Source organism: Amblyomma mixtum, chromosome 3 (assembly GCF_055824585.1).
Source record: "Amblyomma mixtum isolate Tamu chromosome 3, ASM5582458v1, whole genome shotgun sequence".
NCBI classification, from domain to species: Eukaryota; Metazoa; Arthropoda; class Arachnida; order Ixodida; family Ixodidae; genus Amblyomma; species Amblyomma mixtum.
Window position 1 is genome coordinate 351,012,800 of NC_143014.1, and position 9,373 is coordinate 351,022,172.

At 46.7% G+C, this 9,373-nt stretch overlaps 2 pseudogenes; both read left to right on the plus strand.

Annotated features, from left to right (window-relative positions):
- Positions 1 to 394: 394 nt before the first annotated feature.
- LOC149356351 (uncharacterized) lies at positions 395 to 4,636 on the plus strand (annotated as a pseudogene).
- A 9-nt stretch (positions 4,637 to 4,645) lies between these two features.
- On the plus strand, positions 4,646 to 5,153 carry LOC149356352 (uncharacterized; annotated as a pseudogene).
- The last annotated feature ends 4,220 nt before the right edge of the window (positions 5,154 to 9,373 follow it).

Sequence of the window (9,373 nt, forward strand, 5' to 3'; positions counted from 1 at the left end):
ACAGAATTAAGATACGGCAGTTTAATACGCCCAACACGCACTGCATTACACACCTCTCCGCGCCATGTCTACTTCGGAATCACTCACTCCCCCGCTAGGTCCGCGGTCTTTCGCACGAGCGCTGGCTTCTCTGCTGGTTTTGTTTTTCGATGTCTGATTCGGTGCCGGGAAAGCACTGCAGACGCCCGTCGTCTCCGGTGCGCACATCGGTCGAACGCATTTCTCGTGCGCACGTCGGTCGATCGCGAACAAGAACTCGACGCTAGACCCGTCGGCAGCGTTCACGGCGAATTGCCGGCGCTTGCCGGCGAATTCCCGTAGGCACGCACCACGCTGTGACTCCGCGCGACGCTATCTACCGCTTTGTCTCGCTCTTGCACAGTGTTTCAGAAGAATGCCGCCACCGTGCATCATATGCAAAACAAGGTGTCAAAAGCGATCGGGCATTTCGCTTCATGTGTGAGCAATGTTCTTCTCTGGAAAATTCATAACGGCACTCTCGCGCGTTTTTTTTTCGTTAAGATTTCTTGTACACATGCAGCACGCTTGACAAGCATTAATTCGTGGAGCCTTACGTTTAGTGGTATATATTACAGGCCTGGCAGTGAAACAGTATATCAATTCCTGAGAACAATAAAAACTTTCTGCAAACGTGGCTAAGCACTATTACGACACCACTGCCTGGTTACATATAGGGCAGAGGATCTGATCAAGACATTTTGAGCTGTCATGTTTTTACAGCAGCCACACCAGGCACTTTTTGAAACCAGATGCAGTGCCAACGATATTCCAAAGGGTACATAGTGAGCAGGTAGGTGCAAATTGTGGCTGCTCTCTCTTTATGTCGAGTAGAAGCTGCATTAAGTGTGAAATTTTAATGCTTGCTACAAGTGAGTTTTGAAAATTATGCTGAACCTAGCTTTACAGCCAAATCGTAAGTAAAAAGAGGTAAACTTAACTTTTCAACAAAACACTAAATATTTAAGTTAATATTAAAAATTTACTAACTGGTATGTCAGTACGAAAGTAAAGGCAGGAATGCAGCATAAAAAGAATCAGGTTCATGATAAATAAAATGCATCATGTATCAGCAGTTCAGAGTGGTGCACTAGATGGGAGGGTTTACGCAGGAGAGACTGTGTGTTAGGCATGTCTGCATTATTACACAGAATTCTGACAGAGGTCGTGGTGTCTCTCCAAGTCTGTCTGCGTAGGGTGATAAGTTATAATACAGTGAGTGCCTCAGTTCGTGAAATACTTTTACTTCAGGTTGCAAGCACACCTCACAGTGCTATTTCAGGATTGCAGTGTTCGCCACTTATGTCACAGCAAAAGCGCAAGCAGGTAAGGTTAGGTGAGCAGAGAGGTCAATGCTTCAGGCAACAAAATTTTTATCTCAGGGTATATCTATGTAGGAGCACGCAAGCTCAGAAGCAGACAGTTCACAGACAATGTCCTCGACCCCCTCACGAGCTCAGTCACTCTTGAGGAAGTTCCCACGCTTGCAGGTAAAACACAATGAATCCGAATGCTGGTACCTCCGGTAATGTAAATGTTTTTCCTTCAGGCCATTAGTGTGACAAAGTATCTAAGCCAACCGGTCACCTCACCTATATGCTAATCTGGCTAAGAAGTACTTGAAGCTGGGCTTGTTGGTGCATATTCGTGAAAGACATGAGAGCGCAAAACCAATCCATGCGATCAAGAGCATGGATAAGGGCAAATGCTATATAAACGTTCTTCTTTGAATAAATCCTGTTGAAAGTGCAGCGCTCGTCCTGTTCCCTTACTCGTCCGTGTTGCCGTTTTGCACTCTCATGTCTTTCACGTATATGCAAATCCCCCTGCATGCTCTTCCACACGCCCACAACAAAGTCCCCAGGAAAGCGAAAGTAGGCGAGATGCTTCAGATAAATAGCTAGAACCTCAGGTCAAAACTGATTTTGCTTCAGGACAAGTCTACACCACAAACCCCCAGCTCAATAGCAGCATCATCAGGGAAATCTCCACGCAAGTGCTTGCAGGTAACATAAAAAGGTAGAAGATGCACTTTCTCCTCTGACAAGCCAAATTTGCACTTGGGATATGAAACACGTTGCAGAAGAGGATTTTTGATTAATTTCAATCCCTGGGGTTATTGCACATGCAACAAATTTATTACAAAATACAGAGTACCAGCTGTTCCAGCTAGCCGTACTGTATATTCTCTTAAATGCTCCTCCATCGCACAATCAAAACTTGGCATTCAATAACTGTTGATACAGTAACAGTAGTGGGGCAGCTTTAACAGTGGATTGAAGGAATGAACCTGGCCAATGTGCTTGTTTATGAAGTAGAATCCCAGTGTCAAATTCAGGCCTGCATTCCTTTAGATTGAAAATATCTCGTGTTGTGTCTTATGTCAGATAAATGGCAATGATACGCCAAACGCAAGGTAAATATGTCTCTTGACTGTAGTAGAGGAAATAAGATTCTTTGTTGCAGTTTCTAAAACACACCTTATACTTGTGATGCAAAAACACTGCAAAGATCACTGAAGTGCTCAGCAAGTACTCACTCATTTATTAGTGTTGAAACAATCTAAATACAAAGCAGTCGCACATTTAAGCTTTTACACAGGCACTCATGTACATTCTGAAGGTCTGATTTTTTGGTTTTGTGGGGTTTAACATCCAAGAGTGGCACAGGCTACGAGGGACACTATTTCTGAAGGGATCTGCACAAGATGCACAGTTGTGCTATCAATAACAGGCATGATGAAGAGTGACATGGAAAATTTATTCCAACATTGTTAATGCGAAATCATTGTATTAAAATACTAAGTTGAAGACGCTTTGTTTTTAAGCACCAACAATATCGCATCAAGGGAGCCCTATTAGGTGTTGATTAGTTAAGAGCACAGGTCTTGGCACTCTTTGTATTTTTTTTCATGTGCATTCTTCGACCATGTGAACAGATGTGCAAGGTATTGAACGCTACATTGTGCATGACTGAGGCATCATTTACATGCTATATTTATTTGTCTCATGTGTACAACAGTAATATCAGTGAATTTATAGAAAAAATAAAAAAACGCATTCACAAACATAACTGCTCAAATTAAATAAGTGTCAACTATGAAGCCAGCTGTAACTTTGCAGTGCAAGTTGTATAGCAAGTACTCACATGCTTGTAATTGTAAAGATACACTGGTTGTCAATTTTTTTATACGGAACGTGGCATGAATTTTTAATATTTCGAAAGCTGTACGCGTGAAAAGTGTATTCCAACATTTCTATTTACCGTGCACAATGCTCTGCTGGTGCTCTCTGAATGCCACTTATCCCACACGTCTCTTGCATAAAGTTCTTTCTTGTATGTACGCTTCGCTGGTGCTTCGGTGCACACAGATGAAACCATTCATAGCGGATTCCGTTACAGATTTCGCGTTGTATTCAAACAGAATTCGAATCTTGACAGGCAGTGGTAGAAAATGAAAACAGTACAGAAGGCAGGCGCTGCACTATACGCGTGTGTCCTATCCCTTCTGCCTCGCATCCATTATGGAACACCAACGAAGTCTGACCGCGGGAGAAGACAGGAGGTGACGATGCTTCACACTTTACCAAAGGGATATTCACACTTTACCAAACGCATGGCGCATGCATGTTTTATAACGCCCGGTACATCAAAACAAACCTTGCTGAACCTCACCCCCAATCCTCGCTGATCTCGGCTCACACAAACACAAACCACACATAATGAGCGGCACAGGATTCACCACCGCCTGTAACTGTCTTTGTACGCTCACAGTCGCGAACATTTCGCACGTGAACTAAAAAGAAATCAACACAGTACGTAAGCAAGCCTCAGCACCGTTCCTCGCACAGCTCTTTAGCGCGCACTACGACGCGCGCGGCCATGCTGGGCGAAGTTGCCAGGTTAGTACGCTGGAATTGACGTTAAACCGTCAAACTTGGTCTAGGTCGTCTGTATTATGCAGGGAACCCTGAGCGAAGTAACAAGATGGCTGCCATCCACGGTTAGAAGAAAAAAGAGAGAGGGTTTACATGGGAGTGCTGCCGCCGCTTTCTCTCTAGAGTCGGTATATTAGCTCTATGGTTAAACAGTTGCGAATTGCTTCTGCATGCAGCTTTTGTTTGGTTGGTTTGGTTTATTGGGGTTTAACGTCCCAAAGCAACTCAGGCTATGAGGGACGCCGTAGTGAGGGGTCAGGAAATTTCGACCACCTGGGGTTCTTTAACGTGCTCTGACATCGCACAGTACACGGGCCTCATGAATTTCACCTCCATTGAAATTCGACTGCCATGGCCGGGATCGAACCCGCGTCTTTCGGGTCAGCAGCCGAGCGCCGTAACCACTGAGCCACCGCGGCGGGTAATGTGTTAATTTAAGAGTTGATGGGGGCAACACATGCTTTCACCTTGCGAAATGTCGTCTAAATTGCATGCCATTGCGCTGAGTTTTTTCTTCACATCCTTGAAAGGGATGCCTCGTGAGTGCCCACTCGTTCGCCTACTCCACCCGTGAAGCGCAACCAAAAAGCGACCACTTTGCTTTAAGTTAAAGCTATAATAACTGAGTGGCAACAATGCCCATGATTTGAAAATTCTGCAATACATTGCAGTATGTCTAGGTCGGGATCATGGTCGTGATACTTATATGGGCATTTTCTATTTCACTGCAGCGGCTGCCATCAAGCATCACAAAGGCCAGCATTGCTTACATAGCAGGGTTCGTGGCGAGAGCTCTTGAACGTAGAAGGTGCAGCTCCTGGCCTGCCCTCCGCCAGTCGGATGGGTCTAGTCTGTTGCTGATGGGGCTCATTAGCCTACAGTCAAGGGTGGGATTAACACACCCAAATTCAGAGTTCGTCAGTGTTCTGGTGGCCACTAAGAAGGCTGTTGATATTGTCCTGCCGCATATAGAAATGAGCAACGTGCGGCAGCAGCTGGCTGCAGCTATTACTTTTGAGGATCCAGCAATGCTCCCTTTTTGTTTGCAAAGCAAGGGAGGACCACGCTGCAAGCACAGTATCTGTGGTGTTCGATAATTTCGTGAGGCCACTCTCGTATAACGTAGGAGCTACTGTCACAGACAGGGCAGCATATACCGCAAAAAAAAAGCTCGCCAGCAAGCCGCTCCACAGGTAAGTGCTCAGTGTTTAGAATGAACACTATGTGAGAAACATTATAGATCTGATTTAATCCCCGCCGCGGTGGCTCAGTGGTTACGGCGCTCGGCTGCTGACCCGAAAGACGCGGGTGCGATCCCGGCCGCGGCGGCTGAATTTCGATGAAGGCGAAGTTATAGAGGCGCGTGTGCTGTGCGATGTCAATGCACGTTAAAGATCCCCAGGTGGTCGAAATTTGCGGAGCCCTTCACTACGGCGTCTCTCATAGTCTGAGTTGCTTTGGGACGTTAAACCCCAATAAACCAAACCAGATCCGGTTTAATCTGCGTAAATAAAGTATTGCGTATCCTATGTATCTCCAAATAATTTTATTTCTCCTCCTTTTTGCTTGCAGCGCGCGAGAAAAAAAGTAAGTGCTCCTCGGTTCAGGCTATATGCGCCGAAAAACCTTATGCATTGCAGGCTGTTGTGCACAGCCCTGCCCAACATTAGATAGGGAAAAAGGAATTTAATAATATCTACAAGCGTCGAAAGCAAACCTTTATTGGATACATTAATGTTCAAATCAAATACCATTGCTACACAGGAAAATCGACAGAACTCTAGTCTCTATATATAATTAAAGGCTCTAAACTAACTTTTACTGGGGTAGCAAAATTAAAATTGACCGCTGTGCTCAAACGTAAAGTAATTCATGTTTGGTGGCATATATAACTGCACAAACAAAAAACGTTCTTTTGACGATCTGCTTCACCTCGGTCCTAAGTCTGCTTCCGAATTTAGGAAGATATACCAGCAAGCTACCTTGTCCTTTGCCGGCGCTGCTGTGCGGTAACTTTCTAGCGCGCATCGCACGCAGGCCTGCGACAACTGCGTTTTCGTGGTCTACGCACGACCGCCTCAGGGAAAGCGAGCATTAAAGCCCCTCAATGAAACAATGGGATGGCCGGAGCAAAAGCGCGCTTCGATCGCGGAGGCCACGGTACACGGCGTGCTAAAAGTGTCTAATAACTTCGGCCGGTACTTCAGCGACCTCAGCCCCACAGAGCGTCAAGTAGTTGGATGTTGATTGGCACAACCGGGAACGTTTCGCCGGGCGAGCGTACGAAGACTCAAGGTGCTCTTTACACTGCAAACTGCCTTGTACGATCACCGAAAATCGTGCCATCATAGTTTTTCATCGACCGTGGCGATCATCTGACCAACCTTAACAGGCTCCTTCAAAAGTTAACTAGCATTCGGAGCGGCACTTGGAATTCCTCTGCTGTTCCGCTCTTGTAAATCGCGGCTCGTAAAAAACGAAACCACGCGGACATGCAGAGCGCATAGACGCGAAGCGCCATGATATACCGAAACTCCTCTGGCCATCTGTGGCGCCACTAAGTATTGATTTTCTTTGCTTACAACATTCAGGTTGTCTTTTGTCGGTCTTCTTTGTGTGATAAAAGCGCACTACTGGTTTCAAAACAAAACTTACTTCAGTAATCAATTCGCAACCTTTGTCAGCCTCAGTGATTCGTGGTTCCTCGTGTCCCAGCGTTGCTAGAACCAATGATTCTAGCAACACTGTCTTGTCCTATGACGTCATCACGCTTGTACTTGCGAGTTTGGCCTCTGGCGGAGATACCTGTATTTTGGTTCTTGCTCTTTTCTACGTTACAAGAGCTTTGTTGTCAGCATGAGTGGCGTTTTTCTCCTCAGGAGGCGGTAATTTATCGATACAAGCCAACTTCAATTTCTGCTCAGTGTCCCTTTACACAGCATGTGCATGCCGAACTGCCCTAGCGATGACTCCAGCGGCAGTGTTTTTGGTTGATGTCGAGGAAATGTATATGTATGAAATTATTCTAGATCCTCTAGGTATCGGTCAAAGTAAAAATTTACGGGAATGTAGAATTATCCAGAATCCCTTGTAGAGTCGCGCTGAAAAATTTGCAAGATGCGAATATGCAGGAAACTATTATTCAGCGTTCTTCTCAGCCGTTAGATGGTATTCGTTTCAACGGATGCAGCAGATGTTTTCAACGGATGTTTTCACCACATATGGGGCTGATAACGGGCTACAAAGCACAGGTCCTCTTGAAGCCAGGCAGCAAGCCAGTATTTTGCAAGGCCCGTCCCGTGCCTTTTGCACTGAAGCAAGCTGTGTCCGAAGAGCTAGACGCCTTGGAACGGGCGGGGGTACTGAAAAGGGTCACCAGAAGCGATTGGGCGACTCCGTTGGTAGTGGTACCCAAAGACTGAGGAGCAAAAGTGCGGTTGTGCGGTGACTACAAGGTCACGGTGAACCCTGTGCTGCTGACTGAGCACTACCCTCTTCCCTTGCCAGAAGATTTGTTCACAACATTGGCAGGCTCAAAAGTATTCTGCGTCCTAGACCTTGCTGCCGCTTACCAGCAAGTAGAACTTGCCGAAGATGCAAAGGCGATTTTAACTATAAACACCCACCAAGGCCTTTACCAGTACTAGCGGCTCCCTTACGGCATTGCCAGTGCTCCTGCCATATTCCAGTCGCTCATGGACGGGCTTCCCAAGGGTATCCCAAAAGTAGGGTGTTATATTGATGATTTCATCATTGGAGGTTCAAGTGCGAATGAATGTTGGCAAAGACTGGAAGAAGTTTTGACACGATTGCAGGAGCACAATGGGACGCTGCGCATGGAAAAATGCAAGCTCTTTTGCAGTGAAGTGCGCTATCTGGGCCACATAATTTCAGCGGATGGAATAAAGCCACTGGGACCGAAAACAAGGGCAATAGAGGGTGCACCGGTGCCTAAAAATGGTACCGAACTGAAGTCTTTCCTGGGAATGGTAACATTCCACTCCAAGTTCCTATCGATCTTGGCGACTGTAGCTGCGCCGCTCTACGAGCTTCTGAAGAAGGGCACGCGTTGGAAATGGACAAGAGAGTGTTCTCGCGCGTTTCGAAAAACAAAGAACTTGCTCACGACCAGTCCGGTACCTGCTTACTACAATCCGAAGCAACCCTTGGCTCTAAGCTGTGATGCGTCGCAGTATGGGCTCGGCGCGGTTCTTTTTCACATACTTCCCAGTGGGCAAGAAAAGCCTGTCGCTTTTGCTTCCAGGACGTTATCGCAAGCTGAGCGTGGCTATGCCCAGATCGAGCGAGAAGCGCTGGAAATAATCTTTGCTCTCAAGAAGTTTCATCGTTACCTATATGGAAGGGCATTCACGTTGTTCACGGATCATGAACCATTACTAGGCATCTTAGGGCCACGGAAGCAGGTCCCATCTTTGGGGGCTGCTCGAATGCAACGGTGGGCGTTAATCCTGGCTTCTTATTGCTACGACTTGAGATATCGGAAAGGATCTCAAATGGAAGTGGCGGACGCGCTGTACAGACGGCCTGTTGCAACCGGAAACAGCGTTGATGAGACACATACGCTCGCTGTTTTTGAAACTACGCCACTGACGGCTAAAGACGTTGCCAAAGCTAGCAAGTATGACGGCATTCTCAGCAAAGTCTACAGATATACGCTTGAAGGATGACCAGCACAAATCAAAGATGCTCAACTTGTACCGTACTATAACAGACGTGCGGAGCTGTCGCTGGAAGCGGGATGCGTCACATGGGGCAGTCGTGTTATTGTGCCAACAAAGATGAGAAATGCAGTGTTGAGTCTGTTGCACACGGAACACCCCGGTGGTTCACGCATGAAGATGCTCGCACGTAGCCTGCTCTGGTGGCCAGGGCTAGACGCAGACATCGAAAGCACGGTAAAAACGTGTAGCATTTGCCAACAAATGCAAAATAGCGGTCCCCGTTCTCCACTCGAGCCATGGCCGTTTCCCGCCCGCTGGTGGCAGCGAGCGCATGTGGACTTTTTGACTTTTAAAAAACGACATTGCTTTTGTGCGTGGACTCGTTTTCAAAGTAGATCGAAGTGTTTCCTATGCGCTCTACTACAGCCGCGAAGACTATCGAGCGCTTGCGGAGTCTGTTTGCTGCTCACAGATACCCTGAACAACTGGTTTCTGATAACGGCCCCCCGTTTTCAGCGCAGGATTTCCAGGACTTCCTCGATGCCTGTGGCATGTCTCTTGTCTCTTGTAACGTCCGTATTTTTGCCGATGACTGTGTCATCTATCGCACTATCAACAACGCCTCTGATCAGTTCGCCCTCCAGAATGACTTAATCAGCATACAGGACTGGTGTAACAACTGGCTCATGGAACTAAACCCCAATAAATGTAAAGTCGTGTCATTTCACCGAAAAC